Source organism: Manis pentadactyla, chromosome 8 (genome assembly GCF_030020395.1).
Source record: "Manis pentadactyla isolate mManPen7 chromosome 8, mManPen7.hap1, whole genome shotgun sequence".
Classification (NCBI taxonomy): domain Eukaryota; kingdom Metazoa; phylum Chordata; class Mammalia; order Pholidota; family Manidae; genus Manis; species Manis pentadactyla.
The window spans coordinates 55183358-55204066 of record NC_080026.1 but is presented as its reverse complement, the minus strand read 5'-3'; the positions used below and the strand labels follow the sequence as shown (position 1 = coordinate 55204066).

Genomic DNA, 20709 nt, shown 5'->3' with positions numbered 1-20709 from the left:
CCTTCCAGTGGGGGCCTTAGCAAACACATGCATGACCATTTTCCAGACAGGGCTGAGTGAAGTCTTGAATGGAGGCCATACTTGGTGTAACTGGAGGACTGAGTGAGGCAGGGATAGAGCAGGTAGGTACGGGCCAGTAAAGCTTCCCCTTACTAAAAGTGTAAGGCTTCAACAATGCATCCTAACCCATGGAGATCACTACTTTCTCCTCGAGGTTAACAGCAGAGAGAACATTTTTTAGTTTGCAAAATGAGAGAAATACACAAAATAATACAAAAATAAATAGAAAGACAATATACAAGATTGATCAAGGTATTAGTTATGAGATAAAATGCAGTATACCCTTCCTTATCTTAAAGTTTAAAAAAGAGAGTAGAAAAGAAATTGCATTATCAGAATTTTTAATGTTAACTTGAAAAATTAAATTTGTACATGTGTATTTATTTTTTCAAAGCACTCCTGCCTTGTCAATAATGAGGATGCAGGCCATCTGTAGCAATCAGTCCTAACATTCATTCTCTCTGAGCTACATAATTTAGGAAGGGTCCAGAGGAACCCTGTATAAAGGTTTAAACATCTCGAATGGAGTTCACTTTCTTAGAAAAGAAAGGCCAAGTGTTCAGGTTTACAAATGATAGACTATGGAAATAATTCACTAGAGCTGTCACAATCTGAACTTGATCTAAATCCCAATCCATTACAAGACAAGGCTGTTCATGCCAATTTCTTCACTGGTGACTTAATTTGTTGAAACATGAATGTGTATTTGGTTAAAAAAAATACCCAAAAAGATGGGTCAGTTTGGGGTATAGTTCAAAAAACAGCTGCTGTGGTCCAACAGTCTGTGCCAGTTAAAAATCAAGATAGCAGAAAATAATACAACAGGCTAATGGATAAGTTAAGGAATATGCTTATATAAGAGTACTGAAACTGAATGGTTCGGCTATTAAAAATGTAGCAATAAGGGAGGTGGAGCCAAGATGGCGGCGTGAGTAGTGCTGTGGAAATCTCCTCCCAAAACCACATATATTTATGAAAATATAACAAAGACAACTATTCCCAGAATACAGACCAGAGGACACAGGACAACATCCAGACCAGATCCACACCTGCGAGAACCCAACGCCTCGCGAAGGGGATAAGATAAAAGCCCCAGCCAGGCGGGACGAGAGCGCCCCTCCCCCCAGCTACCGGTGTGAGCAGAAGAGACAGAGCGGGGAGGGAGAGGGAGCCCAGGACTGCTAAACACCTGGCGCCAGCCATCCGGAACAGAGCACAGACACGGTGAATGCGTGGGGTCCTGGATACTGCGGGAGCAAGACAGTGGGACCCTGAGGCCGGCGCCCAGGGACAAAGAAAAGCGAGCGGCTTTCTTTTGTTTTTTTAATTATTTATTTAATTCTTTAAAAATTCTTTAATTTTTTTTTTTCGAGTGCTTTTTGGAAGTCTTAAAGGGACAGGGACACCAAAACCGGATGGAAGCGTCCCAGGACACTTAGTCCGGAAGCAGGGAAGCTGGGGATTTCTGGGAACTCTAACCCCCTGGGCAGCAGGGAGCATGGAGGCCCCTCACGGAGATAAATAGCCTACCAGCTGCTAACCCTCCATCGCGGCTACAGCATATCGGAGCAGCGCACCAAGGCAAGCCACGCCCACTGCAACAGTGGAGATAAACTCCATAGCAGCCCGGCAGGAATCAGAAGCCCTGTCTGCGTGCAGCTGCCCAGCACAAGCCATTAGAGGTCACTGTTCTCCCAGGAGAGGAGGGCCACAAACCAACAAGAAGGGAAGTTCTTCCAGCGGTTACTCGTGCCGGCTCTGCAAACTATCAATATCACCATGAAAAGGCAAAATTACAGGAGGACAAAGATCACAGAGTCAACACATGAGAAGGAGACAGACCTAAACAGTATTCCTGAAAAAGAATTCAAAATAAAAATCATAAGCATGCTGACGGAGATGCAGAGAAATATACAAGAGCTAAGGGATGAAGTCAGAAGGGAGAATACAGATGCCCGGAAAGAGATTACAGAAGTAAAACAAACTCTGGAAGGATTTATGAGCAGAATGGATAAAATGAAAGAGGCCATTGATGGAATAGAAACCAGAGAACAGGAATGCATAGAAGCTGACATAAAGAGATAAAAGGATCTCCAGGAATAAAACAATATTAAGAGAAATGTGAGACCAATAAAAAAGGAACAATATCCGTATTATAGGGGTACAAGAAGAAGAAGAGAGAGTAAAAGGGATAGAAACTGTCTTTGAAGAAATAATTGCTGAAAACTTCCCCAAACCGGGGGAGGAAATAATCGAACAGACCATGGAAAAACACAGAACTCCCAACAGAAAGGACACAAGGAGGACAACACCAAGACACATAATAATTAAATGGCAAAGATCAAGGATAAGGAAAGAGTTTTAAAGGCAGCTAGAGAGAAAAAGGTCACCTATAAAAGAAAACCCATCAGGCTATCATCAGACTTCTCGACAGAAACCTGACAGGCCAGAAGAGAATGGCATGATATGTTTAATTCAATGAGAAAAGAAGGGCATTGAACCAAGGATACTGTATCCAGCACAACTATCATTCAAATATGACGGTGGGATTAAACAATTCCCAGACAGGCAAAAGTTTAAGGAATTTTCCTCCCACAAACCACCTCTACAGGGCATCTTACAGGGAATGCTCTAGAGGTGAGGAATTCTAAAAAGAGCACAGAATAAACACCCAACATATGAAGAATAGAGGAGGAGGAATAAGAAGGGAGAGAAGAAAAGAATCTCCAGACAGTGTATGTAACAGCTCAATAAGCGAGCTAAGTTAGGCAGTAAGACACTAAAGAGGCTAACCTTGAACCTTAGGTAACCACGAATCTAAAGGCTGCAATGGCAATAAGTACATATCTTCCAATAGTCACTGTAAATGTAAATGAATGGAATGCACAAATCAAAAGACACAGAGTAATAGAATGGATAAAAAAGCAAGACCCATCTATATGCTGCTTACAAGAAACTCACCTCAAAACCAAAGACATGAACAGACTAAATGTCAAGGGACGGAAAAACATATTTCAAGCAAACAACAGAGAGAAGAAAGCAGGAGTTGCAGTACTAATATTAGGCAACATTGACTTCAAAACAAAGAAAGTAACAAGAGATAAAGAAGGACACTACATAATGATAAAGGGCTCAGTCCAACAAAAGGATATAACTATTCTAAATATATATGCACCCAACACAGGAGTACCAGCATATGTGAAACAAATACTAACAGAACTAAAGGGCGAAATAGACTGCAATGCATTCATTCTAGGAGACTTCAACATACCACTCACCCCAAAGGATAGATCAACTGGGCAGAAAATAACTAAGGACACGGAGGCACTGAACAACACAGTAGAACAGATGGACCGAATAGACATCTATAGAACTCTACATCCAAAAGCAACAGGATATACATTCTTCTCAAATGCACATGGAACATTCTCCAGAATAGACCAGATACTAGCCCACAAAAAGAGCCTCAGTAAATTGCAAAAGGCTGAAATCCTACCAACCAACTTCTCAGACCACAAAGATATCAAACTAGAAATAAATTCTACACAGAAAACAAAAAGGCTCACAAACACATGGAGGCTTAACAACATACTCCTAAATAATCAGTGGATCAACGAACAAATTAAAATAGAGATCAAGGAATATATGGAAACAAATGACAACAACAACACAAAGCCCCAACTTCTGCGGGATGCAGCGAAAGCAGTCTTAAGAGGAAAGTATGTAGCGATCCAGACACACATGAAGAAGGAAGAAAAATCCCAAATGAATAGTCTCACATCACAATTACTGACACTGGAGAAAGAAGAACAAATGAAGCCTAAAGTCAGCAGAAGGAGGGACATAATAAAGATAAGAGAAGAAATAAACAAAATTGAGAAGAATAAAACAATAGCAAAAATCAATGAAACCAAGAGCTGGATCTTTGACAAAATAAACAAAATAGATAAACCTATAGCCAAACATATTAAGAAAAAAAGACAATCAACAGAAATCAACAGAATCAGAAATGAGAATGGAAAAATCACGACAGACTCCACAGAAATACAAAGAATTATTAAAGACTACTATGAAAACCTATATGCCAACAAGCTGAAAAACCTAGAAGAGACGGACAACTTCCTAGAAAAATACAACCTTCCAAGACTGACCAAGGAAGAAACACAAAAGTTAAACAAACCAATTACGAGCAAAGAAATTGAAAAGGTAATAAAAAAACTAGCCAAGAACAAAACCCCCGGGCCGGACGGATTTACCTCGGAATTTTATCAGACACACAGAGAAGACATAATACCCATTCTCCTTAAAGTTTTCCAAAAAATAGAAGAGGAGGGAATATGACCAAACTCATTCCCTAATAACAAACCCTAATAACAAAACCAGGCAAAGACTCCACCAAAAAAGAAAATTACAGACCAATATCCCTGATGAATGTAGATGCAGAAATACTCAATAAAATATTAGCACACCGAATTCAAAAGTATATCAAAAGGATCATACATCATGACCAAGTGGGATTCCTCCCAGGGATGCAAGGATGGTACAACATTTGAAAATCCATCAACATCATCCACCACATCAACAAAAAGAAAGACAAAAACCACATGATCATCTCCATAGATGCTGAAAAAGCATTTGACAAAATTCAACATCCATTCATGACTAAAACTCTCAGTAAAATGGGTATAGAGGGCAAGTACCTCAACATAATAAAGGCCATATATGATAAACCCACAGCCAACATTATAATGAACAGCGAGAAGCTAAAAGCTTTTCCTCTGAGATTGGGAACAAGACAGGGATGCCCACTCTCCCCACTGCTATTTAACATAGTACTGAAGGTCCTAGCCATGGCAATCACACAGACAAAGAAATACAAGGAATCCAAATTGGTAAAGAAGAAGTTAAACTGTCACTATTTGCAGATGACATGATATTGTACATAAAAAACCCTAAAGACTCCACCCCAAAACTACTAGAGCTGATATCGGAATACAGCAAAGTTGCAGGATACAAAATCAACACACAGAAATCTGTGGCTTTCTTATACACTAACAATGAACCAATAGAAAGAGAAATCAGGAAAACAACTCCATTCACAATTGCATCAAAAAAAATAAAATACCTAGGAATAAACCTAACCAAAGAAGTGAAAGACCTATACCCTGAAAACTACAAGTCACTCTTAAGAGAAATTAAATGGGACACTAACAAATGGAAACTCATCCCATGCTCCTGGCTAAGAAGAATTAATATCGTCAAAATGGCCATCCTGCCTAAAGCAATATACAGATTTGATGCAATCCCTATCAAATTACCAGCAACATTCTTCAACGAACTGGAACAAATAGTTAAAAAATTCATATGGAAACACCAAAGACCCCAAATAGTCAAAGCAATCCTGAGAAAGAAGAATAAAGTAGGGGGGATCTCACTCCCCAACTTCAAGCTCTACTACAAAGCCATAGTAATCAAGAAACTTTGGTACTGGCACAAGAACAGAGCCACAGACCAGTGCAACAGAATAGAGACTCCAGACATTAACCCAACATATATGGTCAATTAATATTTGATAAAGGAGCCATGGACATACAATGGGGAAATGACAGTCTATTCAACAGATGGTGCTGGCAAAACTGGACAGCTACAGGTAGGAGAATGAAACTGGACCATTGTCTAACCCCATACAAAAAAGTAAATTCAAAATGGATCAAAGACCTGAATGTAAGTCATGAAACCATAAAACTCTTGGAAGAAAACATAGGCAAAAAACTCTTAGACATAAACATGAGTGACCTCTTCTTGAACATATCTCCCCGAGCAAGGAAAACAACAGCAAAAATGAACAAGTGGGACTATATCAAGCTGAAAAGCTTCTGTACAGCAAAAGACACCATCAATAGAACAAAAAGGTACCCTACAGTATGGGAGAATATATTTGTAAATGACAGACCTGATAAAGGTTTGACGCCCAAAATATATAAAGAGCTCACCCACCTCAACAAACAAAAAATAAATAATCCAATTAAAAAACGGGCAGAGGAACTGAACAGACAGTTCTCCAAAAAAGAAATACAGATGGCCAACAGACACATGAAAAGATGCTCCACATCGCTCATTATCAGAGAAATGCAAATTAAAACCACAATGAGGTATCACCTCACACCAGTAAGGATGGCTACCATTGAAAAGACAAAGAACAACAAATGTTGGTGAGGTTGTGGAGAAAGAGGAACCCTCCTACACTGCTGGTGGGAATGTAAATTAGTTCAACCATTGTGGAAAGCAGTATGGAGGTTCCTCAAAACGCTCAAAATAGCATACCATTTCACCCAGGAATTCCATTCCTAGGAATTACCCTAAGAATGCAGCACTCAAGTTAGAAAAAGACAGATGCACCCCTATGTTTATTGCAGCACTATTTGCAGTAGCCAAGAATTGGAAGCAACCTAAGTGTCCATCAGCAGATGAATTGATAAAGTAGAGGTGGTACATATACACAATGGAATATTACTCAGCCAGAAGAAGAAAACAAATCCTACCATTTGCAACAACATGGATGCAGCTAGAGGGTATTATGCTCAGTGAGATAAGCCAAGTGGAGAAAGACAAATACCAAATGATTTCACTCATCTGTGGAGTACAAGAACAAAGGAAAAACTGAAGGAAAAAAACAGCAGCAGAATCACAGAACCCAAGAAAGGACTAACAGGTACCAAAGGGAAAGGGACTGGGAGGATGGGTGGGTAGGGAGGGATAAGGGGGGGAAGAAGAAAGGAGGTATTATGATTAGCATGCATTATGTGGGGGGTGGGAGAAAGGGGAGGGCTGTACAACACAGAGAAGACAAGTAGTGATTATACAACATTTTGCTATGTTCATGGACAGTGACTCTAAGGGGGTTTGTGGGGGGTACCTGGTATAGGGGAGAGCCTAGTAAACATAATGTTCTTCATGTAATTGTAGATTAATGATAACAAAAAAAAAAAAAAGGAAAGGGGTATTACTCCCTGATAGGATAAAACAAACTGCAAATCACCGATTAATGCATGCTTTAAATATCCTTAATTTTGATCATTTAAAAGGGTGTCAGATGATCAGCTATGGAAGTACATTTTTCTGATAATATTCCTTTCTCTTAATAAAAACAAAAAATGCAGTTCCTTTGTGGTGATCTCCAATAAGTTCTTCACAATGGTATAAAGGGCATATCAAAGTGTGGGCAAAGGGTTTGTTTGTGTTTATACAGAGGATCAAAGCCTAATTTGGCTACCCAGAAAATGAATTAAGATACGATATGAAGAAGAACCTCCAACATCAACATTCTCTGGAAGACTCATTCCAGAAGATGATCATCAAAAATCTTCAACAAAGATCCTGGCGCTGTTGCAGTTGTAGCTGCATTCATCCCACCTGTTCCTGGACTTGCCATTGGAATGAAAAAGGAGATATCTAAGCTGGCCTGTGCATACAGTAAAACAACAAATTTGACTGGATCTATGCTGTCGGAACTCAATCAAGAATTAGAAGTGCAAGTTGTAGCGCTCCAAAATCTTGTGACTATAGATTATCTACTGTTAAAAGAACATATGGGATGTGAACAGTTCCCAGGAATGTGTTGTTTTAATTTGTCTGATTTTTCTCAAAATATTCAAATTCAGTTAGACAATATCCATCATATCATTGATAAGTTTTCACAAATGCCTAGGGTGCCTAACTGGTTTTCTTGGTTTCACTGGATATGGCTGGTAATTGTAGGTCTGCTTTTGTTATGTAGCTGTATTCCTATTATGTTAATGTGTACACGCAATTTAATTAGTAATTTAAAATCTATACATGCTTATGTTACACTACAAGAAGATATGTCAAAGAAATAATCAATCTTCCCATGTTTTCTTCCATCTGCCACTTCTATAGTTTCTCATCTTCCTTCATAATTACAACCCCTAAGTAGAATTCATGCCTCATATCGAAATTACCGAGTACCATAATTCTTCCAAGTGGTACAGATACATCAAGACAAATGCTGGGCATAGAAGCCACAGGGCATAAATCTGCAAAGCAGTGAAAAGCTAACCTTTCCAAACAATATTGCTTCTCTCTCACTTTCCAACTTTACATTTCCCTGTATGGCTCTGGAAGATGACTGGTTAGCCAGAGACGGGTAAGATTCCTCAAGGGAGGAACAACCTAAGACAGGCACAGTCGCAGGGGGCCATCTGGTGAGAAAATGGGGATCAACAGAGGTGAGGCTTAGAACCTCACCCACCGTTTTGAGATAAATCTTCTGCATCTGTGGATGTTTTGTTGCCCTTGTCTAGCTTGGATTAATACTTAGTCTATAGGCACACACCTGATCATCTACATTTGCCCTCTTACAGCACTAAACTATGTTTTCTACCTTTATCTTGCATCTACCTACCACTTCAGCATTTTATTTAAAAAAAAAAAAAATAATAATAATAATAATAATAATAATAATAATAATAATAATAAGGGAGAAATGTGGGATTCACATAGAAATCAAGTATAAAAATCAAACGAATAATCATAATTGACCTGATTGTTTATAGTTCATAATGCGTGATCAAAACCGAAAGTTTCTGTGATGACTGCCCTTGCACTGTTCACCATGTAAGAACTTATTCACTATGTAAGAACTTGTTCACCATGTAAAAACTTGTTCGTTGTGCTTCGGAAGATTGGAGACTGTTGAGAATTAGGCTTGGGGTTGATTAATGATTGTGCATTGAGTCCCTTATACAGAATTTTTTTGTTGTTAACAACCATATGATCAATAAATATGAAAGATGCCCTCTCAAAAAAAAAAAGAAATGTGGCAATAAGATGAAGTCATTCCTTCCAAGCTAAAATAAAGTAAAATAATAGAAAGGGAAAAACAATTTTAATAGATCAGTCACATGTTATCCTAGTATTTTTATTTCCTCCCCATTACTTATTACTATAGGACACGTGGCTGCCTATATTTGTAAATAAAGTTGTATTGTGTGTCCAAGCCCATTTGTTCCCACAGCTCATAGGATTGTTTTTGCATAAAAATATCAGAGCTGACAGTGAAATAAGCCAAGTGGAGAAAAACAAATACCAAATGATTTCACTCATCTGTGGAGTATAAGAACAAAAGAAAAACTGAAGGAACAAAACAACAGCAGAATCACAGAACCCAAGAATGGACTAACAGTTACCAAAGGGAAAGAGACTGGGGAGAATGGGAGGGTAGGGAGGGATAAGGGCAGGGAAGAAGAAAGGAGGTATTATGATTAGCATGTATAATGTGGGGGGTGGGGGAAAGGGGAGGGCTTTGCAACACAGAGAAGAAAAGTAGTGATTCTACAACATCTTACTATGCTGATGGACAGTGACTGTAATGGGGTTTGTGGGGGGCGGAGTTGGGGTAGGGGAGAGCCTAGTAAACATAATGTTCTTCAAAAAAATAAAAATTAATTAATTAATTATTTAAAAAAAAATGTCAGAGCTGAATGGTAGCACCAAAAGAGCTCAATGGTCCACAGATTTAAATATTTACTTTCTAAATGTTTAGATACTATCTGATCTAAAATATTTACTGTCTGGTCTTTAACAGAAAAAGTTTGTCAGTCTCTGCTTAATATAACCATTAAGAGAGAAGGCCAAGGAGAAGACCAAGAAAAATAAATTCTCTTTGTGAATAAAGGCTCATGAAAGCTCACAGCATTCATAAATCTGAATATATCAGAAAAGATTCACGAAAGCCCATCACTTTCAAAACCCTGAATATATCAAAAGAGATTTAATAAGATTTAAGACAGAGATTTTGGAAATGAACAGCACATTTTGCAAAATGCAAGAATGGCACCATGAAAATAAATCTCTTGTTTTTTTCATGTTCATCCTACTCTAACAGAAGGCTTCCAGAGTTGTGGGCTTAACATTAGATCATTTTTTTAAATGCTGTTAGCTAAGATTCAACAAATAAACACTTAGTTGAAAAAGACTGACTGCCTCTAATTCTTGCATTATCAGGGAAAATATTTTTATTTTCAACTGTTGGAATAAACAGCAAATAAACTACTTTTATTTTTTTGTGGAATGAAATTTCTGAAAGAAAACAAATTGGAAAGACCAAAAAACTCACTTTAGAAAAAATTAAGAACAGCTACTCTGACTATATTACTTGTATATGTAAATGTTGCTGATGTATGTCTTAAACCCTTTGGTGAAAAAAAGGGACAAACAGTGCTTGATAAAGATTATAAAGGCGATAATTTACTCAAGATTATTTCACAATTAAATTCTAAATACACTGAATAAGATGCAGAAATGCCAATAGTTCATACACTTATTGCCAGGTTCTCAAAGAAATATTTTAAAGCTTGGTAGATCATAACACTATTAACGGAATGGAAGAATTGTGAATGTGCTACAAATTTTCAAAAAAAAAAAACCCACAATGACTGATTTATTTTATAATTTGAAGTTTGTAGTCAACAATATTGTACTATCTTTTTATGGTGACAGATGGCAGCTATGCACTTATAGTGATCAGCATTTAGTAATGTATGAATTGTCAAATCACTGTTATACATCTGAAACCAATATAATATTGTGCATCATCTGTACTTCAATAAAAGATTTAAAAATAAAATTAAATAAAAAGCATACATAGGAACTAGTAAGACATAACAATCTGATTTTACAGGTTTTAATAAGTTTACATAAATGATTTTAGTGACATTTTAATAACCTGTAAAACACATAATATATAATGTAAGCTTTCTAGAGTAGATACAATATTGGATCTATATTATGATTCCAACTATGTAAAACATATTATTTGTATAAAGTACATATTTCAAGAAACACCAGAAGTTAATACATCAGAACGTTAGTGCTTGTTGTTACAGGATTAGAACACCTCCCTTCCAATATTTCATAAACTCTATGAATTGAGCACACATAACTCTCATCGTAAGAAACACTTAAGAAAGGACCAAAACACAATAGGTTTATGCCCATTCATTTCTGCAACTGAATCTCAAAATTTAATCAATTCATGCAACCAAGCCAATCCTAAAGTTTTCCTCATGGCGAATGGGCAATTACATTCCCTGCCTGTCCTCCATACAGTACAGAATCATAATCAATTTTTAATCTGTGGAATGATGCTAGATAAGCCTAATCATATACTTTACCTAAATTACATGAACTTATTTTTATTTCATAAATTTAGAATAAGCATAAACAAAGCCTACCCCTTCCCCCACACATAGTATACAAATTATAGTACTAAGAATTTTTATCAGGGCTCAGCAGTACAGAGCAGTAAGCAAGGGTTATTACTGGCCATTTAATATGTGTGCTGTGCCTTACACAAGGGTTATAGGAACTTATACTGACCACTCTGGGTTGATTTTAATACCATTTCCTAATTGTCTTCAGGACATTTCAGCTGAAATGACTCCAAGTGCCTCCAACTCAACTTTTTCAACACTGAACATAACACCTTTCTTTGTACAGATACATGTAAAATTGCTCCTCTGATCCATCATCCATACATCTGCTCAAGTTAAAATCTTCAGGTCATTTTTCAATCTCCTTCTATTCTTTCATTTTCCCAAATCTAGTCATTAAACTTTACTAATGCTGTGTCCTATTTATCTGCTGAATTCATCCTCTCCTTTCATTGACTTGACTAATCTCCTATTACTGCCCTGCCTTTAGTCTCCCTCCCCTCCGTAATCCGTTCTCCACATTGAAGGCAGTTACTACTTGAAAACATACATTTAACTGACATCAGCTCCCTGCTTAAAATTTTCACTGGCTTCACAGACCTTTCAAGGGAAAAATGCATTCCTCATAGCATGGCATGACAGTCCCTTCACTAGATGGCTCAACCTTCCTTTCCACCTCAATTCTCCAATTCCTCCTACAAAAAATGATTAATATATACTTTTACTTAAATAATAATCATAAATATTGATTAAGCACCTGCCAGGCACTGTGCTAGGCAATGGCAATCAGCAGCAAACGAGGCCTGCAAGGGTCCTGTTGGGGTTTGTAGGATCTTTCCCACGTCAATCCTTTGCACGTATTCTTGTCAACCTTAAACACACTCCCCTCTTCTGACACTGCAAAATCTAAATCTTGCCAAGGTGGAAAGTCACCTCATTCGAACACCTTACTGATACCTTAGGATGAATTATTCCTTTTATGTACTATTGATCACATTTTATTAAAATTATTTACCTTCATTTCAATCTTCCATTGGAGAATGAGCCCTTGAGAAAAGGGCTTACTTTGGCTCCTTGTCACCAGCACACTCTGGACAAGGGAGGCTTACCTCCTGTTTGCCAAGTAGTAGGTGAATAAATGTCAATGGACTATTAGTACTCACATTTGGTTTACTGAATAACCCTGTGATTTGCTTATTCACTTATAACAAGGTTAGTTCTTGTGAGGTGTACATAGAACAGCTACTCTGACATATGTATATCGGAAGACTTTAATTTTAAGTCTGGGGATATATTTCTTTAAAGGTAGAGAAAATAGATGAGAGAATATAGATGGAGAATTTATATTTCATAGTTCCAAGATTTCTTGACCTGTTTTAATTTTTTAGGAAAATTTTTACTTTGTAAATTGGACAGATTTTTGTGGGCTTTACTCTATTCCTGTGGGGTCACATACAAAACTCAAATGGAGGATATGAGCCTTATTTTTATAATTCATGCAATAATTAGCTATTTGCCTTAAAACTTTAATGGCTGTCACTTCCTGAATTATATTCTCATGAGAAAGAAAAATCTCTGAGGATATAAGAAAATGTCTGGATGTAACTTAATGGAATTGGAGGCATCCAAGTGCTATGATGGCAGAGAATGCTCCTCACCATGTTTTCTGCCATCAAAGTACAGCAGCCTGGTACAAAGTACAGTGCAGTTTAAATAGATTTAAACATTTGTTATCTGGCTTCCCAAACTGGATCTTCATCTGGGATCAAAGCTGACTGTGCTGTTTGCTGTTCATGGGGCATGCCCTGGGCTGTGCAAGGTTGAACAAAATTTGTTGGGCACCCAAGATTGTCCCTGGATGCAGGAGTAATGAGGTATGTGAGGAACTGCCACCCTTTCAAATGAGGGACTGGTAAACTGGATATTTTCAAGGCCTGATGAAGAAATATGATAAGAAGAAGTGTCGTTATTATTCTGTTGTGTTATATAGTGGTTATAAGCATGGACTCAAGCCAATGTGCCCAGAACTGAGTCCCGGCAGATTTCAGACCAGTTACTTAACCTCTCTGTGCTCCAGTGTCCCCATTACTAAAATAGAAATAACAATTTTATAATAATAAACAACCCCTGGGGGGTTGTGTGAGGCAACCTACGTCAGAAGCACTTAGAAGCGGACCTGTACCTGAGCACTGCTCTTCGGGCATCCACCATAGTTTATGACTGTAACACAGAGATATGAAAAGACAAATGAATTGAAATAAAAAGGATTCACAGGGAAACATTACAAATACACTTCTTCTTAAACAGAGATTAATAATTAAAAAACAGGAAAAGTTAGGGAAATAATGGCTGGACAATGCCAGTAAAAAAGAAAATTTAGGGAAACATTTACCGGTACATGTGAAGAAAGGAAACTGAGGTTAGATGCTAAAATAAAATTAGTTAAGCTAGCAAGTCCAAGAGAAATTAAACCAATCTGTTAGACCTTGGTGAGAGAGATAGAGAGAGACCCAGGCAAAACCAGGGCAAGTAGACTGAACGACTGCACTGTAGAAAATGCATTCTTGAGACAAAAGGGGTTTCAGCCAAAAATACCATGAAAGATTCATTCTAAAATAAGGCATAACAGATCCTCGTTGACAGGAACCCCTCCCATGGTATTAACATTATGAAAAAAGAAAAGCATGCAAATGAGGAGAGGAGGAGACAAGTCCAGCTAGCTCCACACTGACAGAAGGTCTGAGGAGTCTGAGAGGCTTTTGTGATACCCACCAAAGGTGAGGCCAGGAGATGGAGAATCTGAGTTATGTGCAAGTGCATTAATTTGTGCCTGGGCCTGTGCATTTGAGAGGGTTCCATAAAGGCACACATCTGGATTTTGTTCTAGTAATTTAAGATGAAGTGCAATGAGTAACAAACCATGTATCCATGCTGTTCTTTCATAGGTGGATTTCATTTCTGGAACTAGAAATGGCAGAAATTCCTAGTTTGAGCAGGTTGGGAGCTTAGTTTGCTTCCCTAACAAAAGAAGGTTAGGCCCACCAAGAACAAAGAGCAGGACTTGAGTAACAAATCAATATATAGCATAATTATAACACATTTTATTTAATGTCTACTGGGAATTCTGCATGACTGAAACATTGCACAAGAAAGGAAGAATTCTTTGTTCAAATGGGTATAAATTTGAAGTCAAGAACCTCTTTGAGTTTCAGTGTGAAATAAACTGGTAAATACATTTTTTCACTTTTTAAAACAAATACAGAGGGACAGAAGGAAAAAAAAGCAATTGTACATTTTGCTTTCTTTCCATAACAGAGGGATAAATTATGAAATAAACAGAAGTTATCCTAACTAGGGCTTCCATATCTCAAACAAATAAGAGAGAGAAAAAATGGATTTAATTGGTATCAATATTAAAACATATAATGGCTTAAAAATAACAATCTCTTTTTGGAATGGTAGAGTAGTAAAGTTGAAATGTCCTTAGAGATCACTGCTGCAACCCCTTCATTGTATTTGAGACTTGCTCAGGCTAATAAAGTTTATGGGACAGATCTGGAAAAAAAAAAAATGACCTACTGCAAAATTTTGCTTAATGTTGACCTACTTCTAGCTTTATACTTGTCACCCTTCCCCCAACTTATTAGAAAAAAAAATAAAGGAGACTAAGAACATCCAGCCTTCATCTGTCTGGGACTTGGGGTATTTGTTTGAAGTTTGAAGAATTCACAAGATGCTGTGTAAAAAAATATAAAGTGGTTATTTTCAAAAAAAAAAAAACAAAAAAATAACAATCTCAAGGGAGATAGTCTCAAGCCAAATTGGGAAAACATGTAATTGTGTATACTTCAAAAATTTTATAATGGTTTTGAGTCTTGAGAAGAAAATAAGCTCATTACATCTTGAGCTAACATAAAACTGAGAAGAGAAGAAAAATGACAGAGGTAAAATTAACATAAAACACAATTTGACAAAATTAGGAAAAAAGGAAAATTAATAAAAATGGAAATTAGTGAAAATAAAAGTAAATCACATTGTTATTCTGATATAAAAAGGCAGACTATCATGGATGCATTACCAAAATAATAAACATAAAAGGAAGACAGGGTGCTCTATTGGAAGATAAGATGAATACAACTCAAAAGTTTCCTGGGGTAAATTAGCTCAAATAAAACACACAAAATGAGTAATATAATTATAATGTACTTTTCAGTCTTAATTAGGCCTCTGATGGCTTGCTGCCTTCAATTTAGGGAGCAATGATTTATAAATGAGAGACAAACTAGAGTTAAATGACAGCTAAAAAAAAAAAAAGAATATGTCAATTAAAGGCATTTCATGACACCACAGTTAAGTACTATTAATTTTAGAAACTTTATGCTATACAAATACTTATTTGTATAAATTGCCATGTCTCAAACCACAGAGTAATAATTACCAGACAAGATATCATAAATATTTTAAGATATTCTTATCTTGCTATTTGCTCATAGGTGGGTTCTTTTTCTTTTCATTTGTTTGTTCAACTATCACTGAGTTCATAAAAATGGGCCATTCGCTGTCCAAGGTCCTAGGTATGAGTAAAAGAAGGAGCAAAAATTTATGTTTTCAATCCCTGTTTTTGTGGAGTTTATAGACCACAGAAATTCAATTCTAGCTGCATTACTTTCATTTGACCTTGAAAAAGTTTCCTCTGGGCTTCTTAGCCTCAGGTTTTTCATTTGTAAAATGGAAACACTGAAGGAACCTACCTTATAGAGTATTATGGGGATCCAGTGAAGTAACACACAACATTCACAGCCCAGTGTCCTAAATTCACTTAGATTTTCTTGGCCACACAATACATTCATTGAAATCCTCAAAAATCCAACAACTGTATGTCTGTCTGTGAGATATTAGTATTTACAGAAAAGCTAGCAGACATAACTAATTGCTCTAAAGCACTTTAAATAAATTTTCCAAGATGTATATACATTTGAGCATCTTTAAGGATCCTCCAGGACAAAATTAATCAGTTCTTCAAACAGATACTTACTTCAAAGCAGCAAAAATTTATTGAGAACTATTATTTTTGGAAGATATGTAAAATGATCATAGTATCTGTCTAAGCCTTGAGTCAACTTTAAAAGTTCTTTTGAAAAAGGCAGTATCTTCAATGAGTGGTATTGGGAAAATTGGATATTAACATGTGAAAGCATGAAAATAGATCCATATTTTACACAACCCACAAAATTAACTTGAAATGGATTAAAGACTTAAACCATGAAACTCCTAGAAGAAAACACAGGAACAGTGCTAGTGCTCCTTGACATGGGTCTTGGCAATGACTTTTTTGATATGATACTTAAAGCATAAGTAAAAAAATAAAAAATAAACAAGTAGGATTAAATCAAACTAACATGTTTCTGTACAGCAAAAGAAACAATCAACAAAGTGGAAAGGTAACCAAAGGAATGGGAAAAATTATTTGCAACCATGTATCTGATAAAGGGTTAATATCTGAAACATGAAGAACTCATTCAGCTCAATAGCAAAAAAACCCCAAATAATCCAATTAAAAATTAGGGCAAAGGACCTGAATAGACATTTTTCCAAAGAAGACACAAATGGCCAAGAGGTACATGAAAGGGTGCTCAAATTCACCAGTCATCAGGGAAATGCAAATTAAACTACAATGAGCTATCAACTCACATATGCTAGAATGGACATTATCAAAAAGAGATGACAAATGCTAGCAACAATTTGTGGAAAAGAGAACCTTATACACCATTGGAGGGAATGTAAGTTGGTGCAGCCACTTTGGAAAACAGTATGGAGGTTCCTCAAAAAATTAAAAATATAACTACCGTACAATCCAGCAATTCCACTTCTGGAAATATATCCAAAGGAAATGAAAATGCTAACTCAAAAATATATCTGCACCCCCATGTTTATAGCAGCATTACTTACGGGAGCCAAAACATGAAGACAACCTAAGTTTAGTTAGCATCCATCATCTCATACAATAAAAAGAAAACACCAAAAAAAATAAAATTCTCCATGTGATAAGAACTCTTAGAATCTTAACAGCTCTTCTATGTATCAGGTAACAGTGTTAGCTGGCATTATCATACTGTACACTTACCCCTAGCACTCACTTAACCTGTAACTGGAAATTTGTACCTTGACCACCTTCTTCCAATTCCCTCTTCCCACCGCCCTGCCTCTGGTGACTACAAATGTAATCACTTTTTCTATGAATCTGTTTGCTTGTTTATGTATCACAACTTATTTATACATTCATCTGTCAAGAAGGTAAATCCTATGAGTTTTCATTTCAGGGAAAATAATTTTTTGCTTGTCCTTTTTACTGATCTATATGAGATGATGGATGCTAACTAAAGTTACTGTGGTGATCATTTCATAATATATGCAAGTTAAACTATCATGCTGTAAACCTTAATTAAACTTACACAGTGATGCACATCAATTATGTCTCAGTAAAAATAGGAGGGAAAGTTCTCTTGCAGGAAGACAAACCAGAGGCATCGTTTCCAATAACCAAGGGAGAAAAAAAATCAAGGTGCACCGAATAACCTAATTCTGATACATGGCAAGTGTGGATTAAGGGGAAGGAGAAAAGTTACATGAAAAATTGTTTAACAAAAACCACAATTTTCCATAGAGTGTTAAGTGCAGAATGATATGCAGACTTGAAATACATCAATATGTTTAGAGCAAAGTGAAACATTAAAATGCATTTAAAAGTGGACATATTTGCAAGAAACTAAGCAACTTGCCTCAGACCTGAAAATGTCAGAAAGTGCTATCAGAGCACATTAAAATACTTTGTTGAGTGGTGAAGAGTAGTACTTTAAGTCTAAGCCTACATTGTATAATGTGGTTTAGGAGAGCAGATGAGAGGCAGATACACAGCACAGTGACACCAGAAAGAGACTAGAAGGGTTGGAATACCTCCACACTTCATTTATGACTCATAAACTGTACGGCTTTTTGTCAGTTGAGCTTGCTTACTTACTTTAAAGCCTTATTATTCTCCCTGATGACATTGGAACACATCACAGACAGTTATTTGCTTCTCTGCACCTGAGCAGCATGAATCTTGATGGGAAGGAGCATGAAGTTTAGAGCCAGAATCCAGAACTTAAGTCCTGCCTTAGCACCTTATGTGCTGCGTGACCTTGGAAAAGTAACTTCACTATGCCCCACTTGCCCATCTAAGAGATGGGGGTACTAACAGCATTCACCTCATAAAGCTATAATGCAGGTTAAGTGGGCTAATATTTTAAGGACTCAGAACATGGTCTGGCACATAGTAAAGCTTGTGTAAGTGTTTGCCATTCTTATGTTTTCCATCTGAAATTCTCCACATAGAGTCTAGCAGTGTCAGAGTGGAAAACCCTTTTCCTAATGGCCACATAATCCAGTTTCACAAGGGAGCTTGGATTTATTCACTTTTTCAATCCCTCTTCTTGCACTTCATCTTTAGTTTAATATTTCTCCAGTTGAGCTTGGGCTGTGTGCACAGACATAAGTAGCCTCAGGACTCCACTCCAGTCATTTCAGGAGCAGACACCCCGGCTCACACAGGCCCTGGCACAATGTGGCAGATGCCACCTTCACTGGCACAACACTCAAGACTTCGGGTTTCCTGCAACACTCAGACTTCATGTGTAGATCTTTTTTGGATCCAAAGAAGCTAGTACATGACTTAACACTTCTTTTATAATTGTACTCTTTGTACTTCCACATTCTGTTATGCACAAGTTTTTACATTAAATTTCTGGCTGGTGGTCTTTGTACTGTGCATACAGTACAGATTTGAACCATGCACAGATTTGTCATTCTAGTTTCTACTTGTTTCCCCCATTTTCACCCTCATGCTGAAGGCACACTTCATCTGAGGTCTCAGCAGCTTTCATTATTTTGATTTGACAAGGTAAGACACATTTAGCTTATCTCTCTACTTAGAGTTCTCTTTTAAGGCAATCAAAGTAAACTTATAGCTATTAACAACTGCTAATTACAAATGAAAAAGGTGCTAGGCTCTTACTGTGATAATTTTATTTATTTAATTTAAAGAATGCATCAACAGCATTCACTACTGACCCTCTGAGGTAGGTACTACTACAATCCCCATTTTACAGGTGGAAAGCTGAACCACAAAAGTATTAAGGTGATGTAGCTATGAAGGACGCAGCTGGGCTTGGCACTCACCCAGTCCCACTCAGAATCCATACTTGTAACTTGTAAGCTATGCTTCTCCTAAACATAGTATTAAGGTAGGTAGAAACAAGACAATGATTAAAAAATAACCTGCAATTTCTGATGAGGTCATTTGTCAGAGCTCAACCCTGTTTTTGATGATGAAATGGTAGGAAACTGTTGCAGGGGACCCGGGACATGGGACAGGCCCAACTCTTCTCAATTGGGACATTATTTCCTATCACATTGACTACATTCTAAGGCCTAACACTACTTAGGGTTCTCCAATGCAGCCTCTTCTGGTGGGTACCAAGGCAGCTGAGGGATGTCCATCAGGATTACATTTCTTGCATCAGGTCGACCCTGAGGGAGGATGTCTAGACAGTGGTGCATCCTGCCTACTACAGATGGAAGATTCAGATGAGTGATAATAGACTTCTTTTGACTACTATGTCCCATTAAATAGAACCCATTTAAAATGCCAAGGTACTAGAAAAGGCTTAATCCAATCAGGAGGCAAGCTGACTTGGGATGACTGGGATAAGTTACTCATACTGCAAAGAAACTTTTACTAACTCAGTTCCAGACAGAGACCTTAAGCATGATAGTATACATGATAGTATACAGACACTGAAGTTTAAGCCTGACTGAAGCAAGCGACATAGTGCAATTATTTCACCCAAGATGATGCAGAAAACATTTAATACCTAGAATGGCATGAACAAAACTCAATCAGACTAGATATGGGCATAAAACAGCCATCTGTCACCAGAGTACATAAAAGCTGGAACTTCAATTCTGTCCATACAGTAAAAGATCAGTTCAGTATCCAAAGAGGACTAGAAACAGGCCAGGTCAAATAGAGAAATCGCTGCCTGTGATTTTGTTTTTCATAAGCAGTTTTCCTGAGTTTCTCTGAGATAATGTAGGTTCTCTGAGACAAGACCACCTCCTTTATTCCTCTCGCTGAGCAGGATTTTGCGGGACACCAGTCTAAATGGCTGTGTGCAGGAAAAAATGAAATCAGCAAAAGTGGCAAATGCTCCCACCTCCAAACCTACCCTGGGGCATCTATGGAAGCAGGATGCAAATGTGGACTCCAGGAACTGCCCAAGAGAACCCTAGGGAGACAAAGGCTCTCCTGAATCCATGGGAGGCCGCAGCCTGCATGGAGTGCAGGCACCCAGGACAGGTGGGGAAAGCTCAAGGTGTA

The 20709-nt window shown here is 37.4% G+C and overlaps 1 protein-coding gene across 1 annotated transcript in view; it reads right to left on the bottom strand.

The window, feature by feature from the left end:
* The window catches only part of RYR2 (ryanodine receptor 2), a 961351-nt gene that overhangs the window by 371955 nt on the left and 568687 nt on the right, over positions 1–20709 (bottom strand). The gene's annotated exons all lie outside the window — the stretch shown is intronic.